The sequence below is a fragment of the Miscanthus floridulus genome, chromosome 10, assembly GCF_019320115.1.
Source record: "Miscanthus floridulus cultivar M001 chromosome 10, ASM1932011v1, whole genome shotgun sequence".
NCBI classification, from domain to species: Eukaryota; Viridiplantae; Streptophyta; class Magnoliopsida; order Poales; family Poaceae; genus Miscanthus; species Miscanthus floridulus.
In genome coordinates this window covers 51195644-51211069 of record NC_089589.1, presented here as the reverse complement: position 1 = coordinate 51211069, position 15426 = coordinate 51195644, and the positions used below count along the sequence as shown (strand labels likewise).

Here is a 15426-nt window from a genome sequence, read left to right as displayed (position 1 = left end):
CTCTAAAGGAATTGGCTGAAATGAAGAAGCAGCAGGAAGAATTGTTGGAAAAAGGCTTCATCCATCCTAGCTCTTCGGATGTGTGTGGATTACTGCCCTCTTAATGCGGTAATGTCGACACAGAATTTTTGTCCCATGCCGAGGACACACGCAGCAAGCCGAAAGGATCTACTCGATGGACCTATAGATCCGCCTAGCTTCAGCACAGGGGTGGTCGATCCTACACACTCCTCCCGAGACGTGCCAGTCAATTTGACCCTGTAATTGACAATGAGAGAAAGCTTATCAGTAATTACGAGCGGAACTTGTCGGTGCTGCCAAACAGTCCCGAATGTGCGGCTCTGAGAGCCGATATGGAAGGAGATCGACTAAACAGTTGATTCCAGCATATTCATGAGAATAAATTGGTTAAAGCTCATTGGATTGTATAAGAATAATCGGTTATCATTTAAGATAAATGTTGTTATTTGAGCAGATATTAATCAATGGCAATAAGATGTCAACAATGATTGGTTTATGCTGAGCCAATGATTACAAGCAACCGAACTCCTTTTATATAAAGAAACAATTCAACACCATTTAACCATTTAATAAAGATAAATCTAATAAACATGTTAGATCTCATCTATCGCTATGACCAGTGGGGCATGAGCCAGAATCATATTGGCCATAGAAATAACAATAGACTCAATGACCCTAACTCATTACTAATATCAGTAGGGCATGAGGCAGAATCATGCAGGCCATAATACAATAATAAGATCATGGGGCTAACACATCTTTCAACCTATCTTTACTTCAATGGTCTCGTGATGCAAATTGTTCGTGAAAGCACTCGATATTGGCTAAAACAGTCGATTTAGGCATAGCGCACAGTTAAAGTCATGCCTTTTCAGGAATAGATCTACTGAATAACGATCCCCACTCCACAGTGCTAACAGTAGGGTGTGAGGCAGAATCACATAGGCCATGATAATGGGCCATGGAATAGTTTTCGCTAGCCAATAAATCTACTCAAGACACAACATGCTTTAACCGCACGCTATGCACAATCAAGATTGATGTAAAACAGACGATAAAACATAACTCATCATTTAATGTACAGATTAGATCAGTTTTAGATTAACAAATGATGGGCTAAACAAGATATAAGTCTGATCTAGATCAATCCCAATCGGGCAGAGTGATATTGCTATAATTTAGATAAATAATGAAAGCAATAAGCAATATCAGTAACTTAATGAATCTACCAAAGACTGTCATTCTAAGGTAGAGCTGATAACTTGACCTTGATCTAGTTCATGCAGTGGGGGTTGACCGGATCGATGTAGCCGTACTTGAACTAGGCAAGAATCGATAACTAACTTATACTAGAGTCGCTGTGGAGGTCGACCAGATCGATGCAGCCGTACAAACAGAGGTATAAGCCATGACGGTACTTACAACAAGCAGTGGAGGTCGACCGGATCGATGCTAAAGAACTTACCGAGATCTACTCTACTCCTACTCCTAAGGGGTGGCCAGAGCAAAAAAAGTAAATGACTTGTATATTAGATTGATTGTTGTTCTTTACAATAGCCAGGGTTCGGTATTTATACCCGGAGTCTAAACAAGAATCCTACTTGATCATGATTCATTACAATCTTCAGTATAAAAAACATTCCTAATTTAAGATAACTTGGACTCTAATCTTTCCCCTTTTGTAGAGTCCATCATGTTTCGTCCTAGCACCGATCGTAGCCTTTGTCATTATCTGCCAGCGCTACTTGAAGAAAGCTGATTCCGGTGCTACATTCGAATCAGCTAATTCCGATCTGCACACAATTGCTCCCTTGATGACATGATCTTAGGAGTTTTAAGTCTCTATGAGACTCCTTCCAAATTTTGGTGTAAACACATGCCCCCCAATTTTGGGATAAAAGTAATTTTATTCCAAAAATATCATGTCTATATTCCTGATTCGTCCGTAGTCACGGGTAGAGAATCTTAATCTGGGGTCTACTATTTGTCGCCGCCTGTAGCTCATGAGCCTATGCCTCAAAACTTTTACAAGAGCATCACTGCTTCACAAGCACTTGGATTCATCTTTCCAGGCCGGCTATAAAATGCTTATCCGACCCTGGCGGGAGCAACTCAATAATTCAGCCATGTTTCTCGTCTATCTACCTCCTCGAGTGCTCCTGACTCTGCCAGACCCTCCATGGTCTATCCTTTTGCTATGAAGGTCTCAAGTGGTTAGAAGAATTCTTGTGCATACGGTGATTGTGTCTCCCATCTTAGCACCTTGTCGAGTAAGAGAATCAGCTATTGCAGTTAGAAGAATCCTTGTGTTATCGCCTAGGTCTTCTCTCCATGCTCGCAGAGCTGTTCTAGTGTTTGCAAGGGCTAAAATGCGTGGACACTTTCCCCTTATTTGTTCAACCAAATGCACATCAGGGAAAGCCACAAGCTTCTTTCCAGTGGCTTTGAGAAATCGACTGGGCATTTGTTAGACAGGCAGCCTTTTCCTTCCCTGTCGTAATTAACAGGCCGATGTGACTTGGTTTATGATGACTTTTGGCCCTGTAGGAATTCAAACTTCCTTCAATCCAAAGAGGCTTTGGTGGGCTAATTGCTGGTCAATGTAAAGTTTTTGCATTATCCCATGGCATTCTGTAACTTGAGAGAGCAATATGTCTGAATCTGTTATCTCTTCATTATCTATTCCCTGAATTCTTGGGACATCGATCCTTTTCCGTATCTGATCTCAATTTCACACCGCTGGCGAAATCTATCTCTCTGCCTTCCTGGGCTATATATACAGGCCACGGTTGGGGATCGAGAAACAACTCACCTCACCTCAAACCTTCCATGTCCTTAGTATAGTTCCTGCTTTTCCGTAGGTTTGAAATCATGGAGAACAGCAAAAAGTTTGCTAAGGAGGCCCTCAACGGACCTGCATCATCACGTCAGCGCCTTCATCATCAGGAGGTCACAACTCATGGTGCCCCCACTACCTTGGGGAATAGGACCGACTCCATTCGGCCTTTATGGTCCTCTTCGTTAATAGCTCATCGCTAGCTCTCTTGTTATCAAAGGAGGCGGATTGATAATGACGATCTGCTTGCCTCTATTGATCGGCATGGCTAGAGTCTCAACGAATGTCTCTCCCTCATAGAATTAGCTCTGGCCATGGTTCGATGTCGATCACCTCCTGAGGCTAATTCTGTGGAGGGTAGGCTGGCTAAGGTCGAGGCTAGAATTATGGGTGAGATCTCTGTTATATCCTCTACTTCCTTCTAGTTTCATCTTCAAGACTCTGATCATCTTCCCTTTGAATCTTTTAGATTTGTCTGCTCAACTGGAGAGCCTCCGATTAGCTGCGGAGCACGCGGCGGGATTTGTCAACGCTAGAGGCGCTGTCCCGGTGGTTCGCCTATATGACGTCCCAAACCTTGTCAGAGAGGTCGCTTTGCATGGCGTTCGCCATGGTGCTATCATGGCATTGGCTTCTATGCAAGTCCATTCTGGCCACGAGCTTTGGTTCCTTCCCCACGGCTTCCTAGCTGCGGCACACCCTAGGGATTATGAATGCTTGATTGAGGACTTCTTCAGTGCTACTAACTCTATAGCCTTTATCTCCTAGGATGATGATATAGTAGCCAAAGTGTTTTCCAGCCCGTAGATTGTAATAGGTGATATTAGCAAACAATTTCTCCGTCTTGAGTGATTTTCCCTTTTGTTTTGTACTACATACCACATGCATCACTTTGTCCGTGTCTGCTTTACTCCTATGGGCGATACACATTGTACTGGCTTTTACCCTTTTGGGTTTACCTTTGCACTAGAAGCGATGCCCTTCTGGTATCGGCTAATAGAGCTGACAACCGAGCAAATTGGTCATCAAATATTAATCCAAACGTTAGGGTAATATTCCTTTAAATATTCCCCATTTGATTGCTTTGCCGAATCCTTCTTTTCCTCTCAGTGTTTCCAAAACATTAGTTTTACCCGGTGCACATCGCTTGATCTGATAAGGTCCTTCCCAATTAGGTGACCACTCTACAAGATTCGCCGTCTTTTGACCCAATCGGCAATTTTACTCTCCAGACCAAATCTCTCTCAGAGAATTGCCCATTCTTGATCTTTTAACCGTGATATTCTGCAATCTTCGGTTTATGCTTTTCAAGAGCACGCAGCTGAAGGCAACTCAAGTCTTCTAAGTCATTCATCACAAAATTCTTGTAGACTTCGGCTCATAAATCGCACTGCAACATAACGCACCTCAATCCAGTTTGAACTTCCTAGGACTGTATCATGGCTATACGAGATCATGAGTCGACTCTATCAGCTCTTTTGCTCTTTGGCCATCAAGGGTAATTCATTCCTAGCCTTCTCAAGAGTCTCATCTCCGTTCCTCATTTTTGAAGATCAGATCCTCTGTTCTGGCTAAAGAGCCGATTTTGAAAATAGACGATTCTAGACTCCTGGATTGAATTCCATCTAGGTCTAAAAACATGGCCTTTATTAAGAGAGCCCTTCGATCTTCTATCCTTAGTCATCTGGCACCATATTCTCTTCGGCATTGGTGAAGTGGCGTTTCACCTTCTATTAATTGTGGTTGCCTTTTGCGCATCCTAAGACGTCTGCCTCTTCACTTCATGTCTTCAAATGCCAGCCGAGGGCTTCAACCTCAAACACATCTCCATTCACAACTATTCCTTTGCTTTCTTCCACCTACCAAAACCCTGTAGCGGTTTTCCTCCTCCCTTCCACAGATCCAACCATCTCTCATGGCTGGCAAGGATAACCGAGGCAAGCGCGCGGTGGAGGAGGTCCCTAAAGAGGACATGCCGATGAACCAGCGTCTTTGATGGATGAGGTGAGATTGGCAACATCTTGTTCATGATGATGACCCATTCTGATTTGCCTATAGGTTCGTTGTGAATGACAACCTTCATCCTTTCTCCAGGACCGGCAAAACCACTGATGTTGCGTCTTCTGCGCTGGCTTCATCGTCAGATTCTTCCAACTCATATGATGGCGACGATGCCCGGCACTTCTTCCAAGAATGGAGGGCAGCTGAGGACCGCTATTCTAAGGCAATTTGAAACAACGGTCAGCTTGAGATTCATCTAGTGGTCTCACAAGCGGCCCTTAATGCGGCTGAGGAGGAGGCCAGCGCCGTTTGAGCGTGGCTGGCTGAGTCTGATGCCATGGTAGCAGGTGAGATGTGTTTCACGAACATTTCTATTCTAGTTTCCATGGCCTTTGTCTTTATAGTCTTCTATAATTGCTAGCCCAAATGGTGTAGTTGGAGTCTCTCCAACTGGCAGTGAACGCGGCCATGGACGCTGTCAATACTAGGGGTTCCCTCATTGACGCTCGTCTCCAAGACATCCCAACTTGTGTCTAGGAGATTGCCCTTCACGACGTTCGTTATGGCGTGTCGGTGGCGCTAACTGCAGCATAGGTCCAAACCAGGCATGATCTCCACACCATGGAGGTTGGCTTCCTGATTAGCGATGGCCCTAAGGGACAGGAAGATTTGATAGAAGATTTCACCACAGTGGCGGAGCCCATCGTGGACATCACATCCGCTCAGGATGTGGTGAACAAAGTCTTTGACTAGATTGTACCTAGGGGAACCAATGAACAAAGACTTCTCTTTCATGAATATGCCTCAGTGCAATGCCCTTGTGTATGACTATTTTTACTCTTTGTTTTTTGCTCTATAGACAATACATATCGTATTGGCATTTATTATTTTTGAAGATTTTCATTTTTTGAACTAGAGGCGATACCCTCCTGGTATCGTCTATTAGAGCCGAGAACGAATCGGCTATCAAGTGTTGATCAAATGTTAGGATAACACCCCGCAGAACTTTTCATATCAAAGGTCAAATGATTAATCAACCCAGGTCAAGCATCCTATTAAGCGAAACAGAACTTCTTCAAGAATTCCATTAACTCTGAATCACGCTTACACTTTGACTCAGCATTCACATACATCAGCCTAAATCCATCTCCAAGACTCAATGCTTATTTTTCCTTTAATCCAACAGTCAACGTGAAGCCATGACTTTTCTACTAAAACAAACTCTCAGAGCCGATCGCTTGCATCGGCTGTTGGCTTTCAATGCTGATCTTAATGAAGCCTCCTTCCCATGACTTGCTAGAAAAACATTTGAAGTCTCCTAGTTCCCAAAAGACTGGATCGGTTGTTGCGATGCTCACGGACTCATCAGCATGAACGGGTTCGACATCGTCTCCATGCCATTGAATCAAACACTGATGCATGGTCGATGGTATACAACAATTCGCATGAATCCAATCGCGACCGAGGAGCAAACTATACGACCCTTTTCCATCGATGATGAAGAATGTTGTGAGCAGAGTCTTGCTTCTGATTGTTAGTTCGACGTTTATTGCCCCTAGGTCTTAGATGTATTACCTCTGAAGTCTTTAAGCATCATGTCAGTCTCCATCAGATCTTCTGGTCCTTTGCCAAGTTTACGAAAGTACTATAAGGCATAAGATTGATAGAAGCACCTCCATCCACCAACATCTTGTTCATCGGCTTCTCATCAACAAGACCTTTCATATATAACACTTTTAAGTGCCGATGTTTGACTGATTTGTCAAATATTGCTTGTTGTACAACCGTTAACTTGGCAACTATCTCCTCATACTATGATTCATCAAAATCCGAATAAACTTCTTGATCTGCCAAAGCTCTGAATTCTGATGGCAATAGAAAAGCCATTTGGATATTAGCCAATGGTTGCTTTGTGTCAGTTGTCTGCTTGGTACGCATACTTGAGGTTTACTAGATACCTGAGCCTATTCCATCTCTTTATTCCTTAGGCGTTGCACCCTTCTCTTCTGGCTTCTTATTAAACCTCCTGGACACTATTGGCCTTCCTACCAAATATATTTTCTTTTGTTGCCTTTCTCTTTATGATCAGCCCAGTCCTAGTCAACAACTCTTTTTCCAAGCTGATCATGAACACTTTTATTTTTTAAGCGTCGATCCATGTTATTATGATGATATGCATCTTGAGCATGGATAGACCGACGGCTGGTTTGAGACTGCCTATACTCCCGATATTGATTGCTGCATTCTGGACAGTCAAGTCTGGTAGGCAACTTCAAACCTTCATTCCAGCAATGTCCGAAGAAAGGACAATTCCAATGTAATTCGGCTTGTTCCCTTTCATACCTCTCTTCTTTCAGTTGATGCTGGTACGCTTGATCCTTCAACCAACGCTGATAATTCTTTTCTTTCTGCCGCTACCACTTATTCAACAGAATCTAAGATATAACCCACGGCTTTGTCGTCTCTGCTTTTGACATCTCTCTCTGCTCGTATCGGCTCTTTTGCTCAGCACAACGTCTCTTAATCTCTTTGTACTCGTCAGCCAATATTTGCATCTTGGGATCGACTGTTCTAGCTTCTTTTGATTTGGTTGATGTTAGGACCTTAGTTTTTCCTTTGAATAGCCTAGCATCAACCATGTTTTGATCTCCTGGGAAAGGATTATCATCAACTTCATTTTCTGAGGCGTATCAAATTTGAGCCTCCCCTGCTAAATAGCCCTCTGTATATGCTGCCGAAAAATTCTACATTCGTTGGTGGAATGAGAAGTAGCATTATGGAATTTGCAGAACTTCTTATTCTTTAATTAATCAGGGGGCAACATGACATGACAACGGGCAACTTGATCTGCCCTTTTTCAAGTAAGAAATCAAAGAGCTTATCTGATTTGGTGACATCAAAGTCATAGCTCTCCTCGACTCCTTTTCCCCAAGGATTTGGTACCATTACTGCCTTCTTGCCCCAATTCCATTCAGCAACAGCAACCTCTTCATCTTCATCTTTATAGTCGTCATCGGCTGAGTATGGATCATAAGCTTCGGCTACTGTGGTACTTTTTTGGAACCAAGTATCTCTACGCATACTCTGGAATTGGCTATTGAGCGCTGCTACTCATTGAGCCAATTGACCCAAGTTGTAAAATTCTTGTCCCAGCAGCTTTTCTTTCCACATTGGCAGCATTCCTTGAACAGCTAAAGCAGCTAGTTGATCATCGACCAAGTTTAAGGAGAAGCACAAGTTCCTGGTTTCTCGGAACCTCTGAAGAAATTCAGTGCCTGATTCATTAGTCTTCTCTCTTATAGTTGTCAGATCGGTAATCTTCTTTTCTCCAGTCCTAGTATAAAAATATGTATGAAACTTCTTCTCCAGGTCAGCCCAATTGGCAATGGAATTAACTGGCAATGATGAAAACCAAGTGAAGGCTAGCCCTGATAAGGACAGAGACAAGAAACAAACTTGATGGGTATCCTCAACTAACACTTCGCCCAATTCTGTAAGATACCCACTGATATCTTCTATCGTGCTTGTACTATCTTGGCTAGTGAACTTAGTGAATTCTAGAAGCCTATAATTTGTTGGAAGAGCGACCAAATCATACCATTCTAGATATGGGCGTTTGTATGAAAAGATCAGTCCTTTTGGCTTCAGACCAAACTGATTCTTCATCATCTTGGTCACCCTCAACAGTAATTCATCAGCTTACGGATTTGGATTTCTTTGCACCTGCTGACCCATCTATGGATTGAAATCCTATGTGCCTTGGTATCCTAGATTTAGCATCATATGAAGGGTGTTATAATCTGTGCCATAGTGATACCCTTGTGGAATCTCGATCTGTTGGGCCCTTTGCTGGGATGCTGCTTGAAGTCTCTGATTGTAGACATAAGGATCTATATCTCTATGGATCCTTTGAATTGATAGTGCTATTTTTTGAGCCGACGACGGTATGTGGCCTGATGTGCCAAAATTAATCACCTGGTTCTGACTTTGCTCCATCGGCTATTGCACATGCTGTACTGACGGTCCAGGATTGTATTGTATCTGATTCGTAGTAGTTCCTTGAGCCTATTCAGATGAACCCTGAACTGTCTAGACATCACCATTACCAGCTGGTGCTGCTTCTTGATGGCTAGTACCGACTTGATTAGTCCCTAGGGTTGACAGATCTAAAATGTTGTAATAAGCTGGTCCGCTGAAAGGTCCTAATGGCTAGAGGGGGTGAATAGCCTAATAAAAATTTCTACAACAACACTTAATAAAATGGTTAGACAATTATGAGGCGAAGCAAGTGTTGCGCTACCCTACTCAAAAAGCAAGCCACCTACCATAATTCTAGTTTAGATATTATCTATTCACACAATAGCTATGACACTACCCTATGTTAGTGTGCTCTCAAAGGCTAACTAAAGAGCCACACCAACCAAGCAAGCAAGCTCTCACAACTAGCTATAATAAAGAGCTTGACAACTAGTTTGCGGTAATGTAAAAAGAGTGATCAACAAGGTTATACCACCGTGTAGATGAAGGAACCAATAAGTCACAAGGATGAATAACAATGAAGACCAATCACCTTGGAATCAATGATGAACACAATGATTTTTTACCGAGGTCCACTTGCTTGCCGGCAATCTAGTCCTCGTTGTGGCGATTCACTCACTTGGAGGTTCACGCACTAATTGGCTTCACACGCCAAACCCTCAATAGGGTGCCGCACAACCAATCACAAGATGAGGATCACACAAGCCATGAGCATTCCACTAGAGTACCTTTTGGCTCTCTGCCAGGGAAAGGTCAAGAACCCCTCACAATCATAATGATTGGATCCAGAGACAATCACCACTCTCCGTTCGATGATCCTCGCTACTCCAAGCCATCTAGGTGGCGGCAACCACCAAGAGTAACAAGCGAATCCTATAGCGAAACATGAACACCAAGTGCCTCTAGATGCAATCACTCAAGCAATGCACTTGGATTCACTCCCAATCTCACAATGATGATGAATCATTGATGGAGATGAGTGGGAGGGCTTTGGCTAAGCTCACAAGGTTGCTATATCAATGAAAATGGCCGAAGGTGTGAGCCTCAACCGGCCATGGGACTTAAATAGAAGCCCCCACGAAATAGAGCCATTGTACCCCTTCACTGGGCACAACTCGGGGTGACCGGACGCTCTGGTCATGTTGACCGGACACTGGCCCTTAGCGTCCGGTCGCTTGATGACAGCCACGTGTCACTCTATATTCAACTAGAACCGCCTGATCTCAACGGTCGAGACACGACCGGACGCTGCGGCATAAGTGACCTGACACTGTGCTTCCAGCGTCCGGTCGTTTCCAGTAAGGTTCTAGAAACGAATTTCTTTGACCGAACGCGTCCGGTCAAGCTTGACCGAACCCTGTCAGCATCCGGTCTCACAGTGAATTTCTTCTGCGCTGCCCAACAATAGGACTAGACGCTAGACCTCAGTGTCCGGTCGATAACTGACGCTGGCGTCTACGCTGCCACACTTGACCAGACGCGCCGGTCCCCCTGAGACCAACGTCCGGTCACTCAGTGACTAGCAAGACTAACTCATTTTCACCTCTAACTTCTTCACCCTTGCTTAAATGTGCCAACCACCAAGTGTATCACCTTGTGCACATGTGTTAGCATATTTTCACAAACATTTTCAAGGGTGTTCGCATTCCACTAGATCCTAAATGCGTATGCAATGAGTTAGAGCATCTAGTGGCACTTTGATAACTGCTTTTTGATACGAGTTTCACCCCTCTTAATAGTACGGCTATCAATCCTAAATGTGATCACACTCTCTAAGTGTCTTGATCACCAAAACAAAATAGCTCCTACAAATTATACCTTTGCCTTGAGCTTTTTCTCTTTCTTCTTTCCAAGTCGAAGCACTTGATCATCACCATGCCATCATCATCATCATGCTATGATCTTTATTTGCATCACCACTTGGAGTGTGCTACCTATCTCATAATCACTTGATAAACTAGGTAGACACTTAGGGTTTCATCAATTCACCAAAACCAAACTAGAGCTTTCAATCTCCCCCTTTTTGGTAATTGATGACAACCCTTATACAAAGATATGAATTAAAATTCAATTGAATCCATGTTGCTTGCCCAAGCATGTTTAGTATGTGTAAAAGGATATGGACAAGTTTCATGAACTCCATATGGTAGCAATTGCTCCCCCTACATATGTGCTAAGAGTTTGGATTGTAGCTTGCACATATGAGTAGATAGGAAATGTAGGAGACAATGTCTTCCAAATAATGCTAAGGTATAAAAGATGGACCTTTGAAGTGTGATACCAATCAGAGTGCACCATTATACCATCCTTAGCACCATTGTTAGCTAGATACCACTTGAAAAATACTTTGAAAAGATACCACTTGTAAAAACTTACTTAGAAATGAAAGTTATCTAGTGATTTCATTTCATCATTCAATCTTACAACTAGCATACATCACACAAGCATGGATATTTTAAATTTAGAACTTATGCCATGCAAGCAAACATATGAGATGCACATTCAAATGCACCATACAAGTTTATGAGCTTGCTCCCCCTACTTGTGTGCTTAATTTTTTTTTAATTTTAAATGATCCCTTTCCTTTGTCATATTTCTCCTCATGTATTAATATCACTAATATTTTTCTCCCCCTTTTTCACTATCTTTGTACACTAATTTCTCCACCTTTGTCATCAATGACCAAAAAGGCTCAAAATATAGATAATACCATTTGTAGGGTCAAGATTATCAATGTCAATCAATGGGGTGAGGATCATTTTCCCAAGTTTGGTTCAAACTAGAATATTTGCCAAAGATATTTAACTTGGTTTGATCCAAGGACAAGCTTCTTCACACCTCTAAATAAGGGTTATCTTGTACCATGTTGAGTTAAACACTTAGAAATCATTTTCTAGATTAAACACTAGGTTGACAAGCCCATAAACATGTCATATGCTACCACTAGATCAAGTCAAGCATAGAAGCAATAGTGGTACCATACAATCATCAAATTCATTTGATTTTCATGAATGAGCCTAATAAAATGAAAAGATGTCTAGATGCACTAAATAAGTCCTTAGTAAGGATGTATGCCATGCCAATCAACTTTTACCTTGGATTGTTCGAAGGAGAGGAATGTCATATCAGTGGGGGTGCATCAACACATATTTGAGAAATCCAATATGTTCAACTCATTCCTTAGCTTGCAAAACCTTTTCTCATCCAATGGCTTGGTGAATATATTGGCAAGTTGATCTTCGGTGCCTACACTCTCAATACAAATGCCCCCTTTTTGTTGGTGACCTCTTATGAAATGGTGGCAGACATCAATGTCTTTGTTCTTGCATGTTGAACCGGATTGTTGGTCAACTTGATTGCACTCTTATTGTCACATAGCAATAGTACTTTCTTGAACTTGATTCCAAAATCACTCAAAGTGGCCTTCATCCAAAGTATTTATGCACAACAACTACCGGTAGATATGTATTCGGCTTCGGCGGTTGATAATGCAACACTATTTTGCTTCTTTGATGACCATGAAACAAGTGATCTTCCTAACAATTGATATGTGCTCGAGGTGCTCTTCCTTTCAACCTTGCATCCCGCATAATCCGAGTTGGAGTAACCAACTAGTTCAAACTTTGCTCCTTTGGGATACCACAAACCAACATTTCACTACAAGATTTTCGATCTACTGCAACGCCAAAAAAGTGTAGCAAAAGACCCAAAAATAGTAGCCATAGTAATTTTGCTACCAATTTTTTTTGGTTAAATGTCGTTGCACTTGTAAGGGTAGCAATAGCATAATGCAATGGGTTACATTTTAGTTGCGACACACAGCCCCTCTATTGCAACACTTTTGACGCTTTTGCAACACCTGGTGAGTGTTGTAACAAAAGCAATTGCAACCACTATGGGTGTGGTAATAGTATCAATTGCAACGAACTAGGCGTTGCTAGCGATACGTATTGCGACACGCTGGTCGTGTAGCAACACAATGCAAGCGCAACGCAACACAGGTGTTGCAATCGTGGTTGTTGCTACACAGAGAAAGCATTGCAATAGAGGTTCTCTATTGCCACGTCGCCTAAATGGTTGCTATAGGTGGCTTAGGTTATTGCAACATCTCTTCAGGTTGGTTGCTACAGAGAGGTCGTATATTGCCACGTTTCTAAATGGTTGCTATAGATGGCATAGGCTATTGCCACGTTACTTAGGTTGGTTGCTACAGACAGGTCATCTATTGCCACGTTACTAACTATCTGGTTGCTATAGGTAGATTCCTCTATTGCCACCGTCATCTTTTTGTAGTTGCAAGAGATAGTTTCTCTATTGCCACGATTATCGTACCTATTGCCACGACTAAATGTGGTTGTTATATGTGCCATCATATATTGCAATGCCAGATTAATATATTAATAATTCATGTTGCGACACTTTGTTTGGTAGCTTAAATTAATAATCACAAAACGACAAATACATAATGAAGGAAGCATCGACATCCATTAAAACGAAATATAATTTGTTCATACAAAATCTTTAACAAAACACACCGAGTGTCAAACTAAATGAGAACACAAGTAGATAGCTTAACACATAATAATGTGTTAAGCACAGACAACTGTTTGAACTCATTCGAATCAAAAGACTAATGTCTACTGTAGCAGCGAAGGTTCCCTTGATATGTATGTTGGCCATCGTCCCACCATTCGCATGCTCCTTCTCAAACTCAAGATTCCTCCTGAAAAAATCAATGACATGCATTAGTTAAACTGAGACTAGTGGTGGCAAAGCTAATTGAACACTGAAGCAAAACACGAGCTGCAGTACTAGAGTTCTGTGAGCTGCAGTACTATCAACCATGAACTTTGAAGCGTAAAGCAAATATAAACATACATGCAGCTGCCTCCCAAGACATTTTATGAGCACAAACACATCCATATATATTTCTAATCAGCAAGAGGAAACTAAGCCTGGACCATATTTAGGAGCAGAACAAAAGAATAGCTATGTACTTCTCCAAAAGGACTATATGTTCCTTTTTAATGCAAAGAGAGATAAAAAATTTCACATAGTACCTGTGTATTCTTTTTGGACAATGCAGATCTTTTCCTAGCCGCAGTTTCCTTCGGTTGCTTTGTTGTAGTATAAACAGCACCCGAATTCGCTGCCAAATTACTTCTAGTCATGCGCCCTCTAGTGAGACGTTCTTCAGCTGCAGAAGAAGGGGGTTGTTGTTCTGGCTGGCTGGTTTCTTGGGTAACCTGAAAATAAATGGTTGGTGGTAAAAATTACACCCCTTGACAAGAATATGACATGCATGTTACACCACTTAATCATAAACTCTCTGATCTGCACACACCGGAAATATGCAGGAGAAATAAACATATGGCTCGCAAAATAAAAGATGACATAAATAAGAACTGAGCTGGAGCCTGGAGAGGCACTTACTAATGCTGTTGTGGTGGACCTGTTAAACAATTGTATTTTGGAGCCCTGCAATAACCATAATCTCCGTATCAATGTCTACACTCTGAGTATAATGAAACAATTGTATATTAATGTGCAAGCTATTGGCTTGAATGTTTGAATCCAAATTAGTACACCATCACAAACATGATCATGACTCCCTGTTAAAAGTGAACTAATGCTTACCTACTGTTACTGGTTACCTGAGATAACAACCAAGCTGCTGATGTGTTGCTGCCCACCTGCTTTTGTTCAACAACTGAAGCTGAAAGCTGCCGCTGGAAATTGGTAACGGAAGGACCTCCCATGCTGCTCTGAACTGTTGAAACCTGCAAGCAAAGAAAAGGTAAGACACATAACTCAAATTATGTGTGTAGTTTTATTTTTGACTTGAGAACTAGTGCTCACTCAGCTAAACAAAAAGAAATACAAAGAACAGGTGAGAACAGTTACCTACACATAACAGAAAGTCCATATAAGTGATCAGTAAAAAAACAGATGCTATACGTCTCGAGAATGTGTTCACATGAAAAAGAATATTCTTAACTCAAGCCATGCAGAAAGTCTATACAAGTGATCAGTAAAAGATGTGGGAACGGTCACCTACCCATAACAGATCTTAGTTATCTATTTACTGTTACAATCTACATTTCAAAAGTACGGTTACTGTTTGCAGCAAAGCAACATACCTTGCAGAATGAGTGGAGTTCATCTTCTAGCTGTGCTCTCCTATAGAACAGCCTACTGGTAAGCTCTACCTCTGTCACAGATTTGCAGGTTTAGAACATTCAGGCATTACTAGACTTGTATAAGGCCCCAAATTCAATGGACATAAAACATTAATCATTGTTATGTAAAAAAATACAGAGGATCGGTATTGAAATATCGAGTTATGGGGAAAAGGACTCAACATTATTATTTTTTAACCCACTAACATTCAGCCCATCTATTAAGCAGGTTCTTTTTGTTAGTGAAAGGAGGTCAGAGGCCCCGTGTTTCGCTGTGCGCATGTGGCAAAAACAAAAAAGAAAGAAGAGCAAGAGTAGGATTGTATAGTAGATCGCTGTCGCTCTCGTCCC

The 15426-nt window shown here is 41.9% G+C and overlaps 1 long non-coding RNA gene across 2 annotated transcripts; it reads right to left on the bottom strand.

The window, feature by feature from the left end:
- Positions 1–14024: 14024 nt before the first annotated feature.
- Positions 14025–15172, bottom strand: LOC136485262 (uncharacterized). 2 transcript variants are annotated; one of them, XR_010766384.1, is made up of 4 exons: positions 15037–15172; positions 14534–14676; positions 14330–14374; positions 14025–14142 (listed from the first exon to the last, which is right to left on the bottom strand). It is a non-coding gene; the product is annotated as an uncharacterized lncRNA (long non-coding RNA). The 2 variants fall into 2 exon arrangements; XR_010766383.1 differs by having other exon boundaries at positions 14551–14676.
- Between the last annotated feature and the right edge of the window lie 254 nt (positions 15173–15426).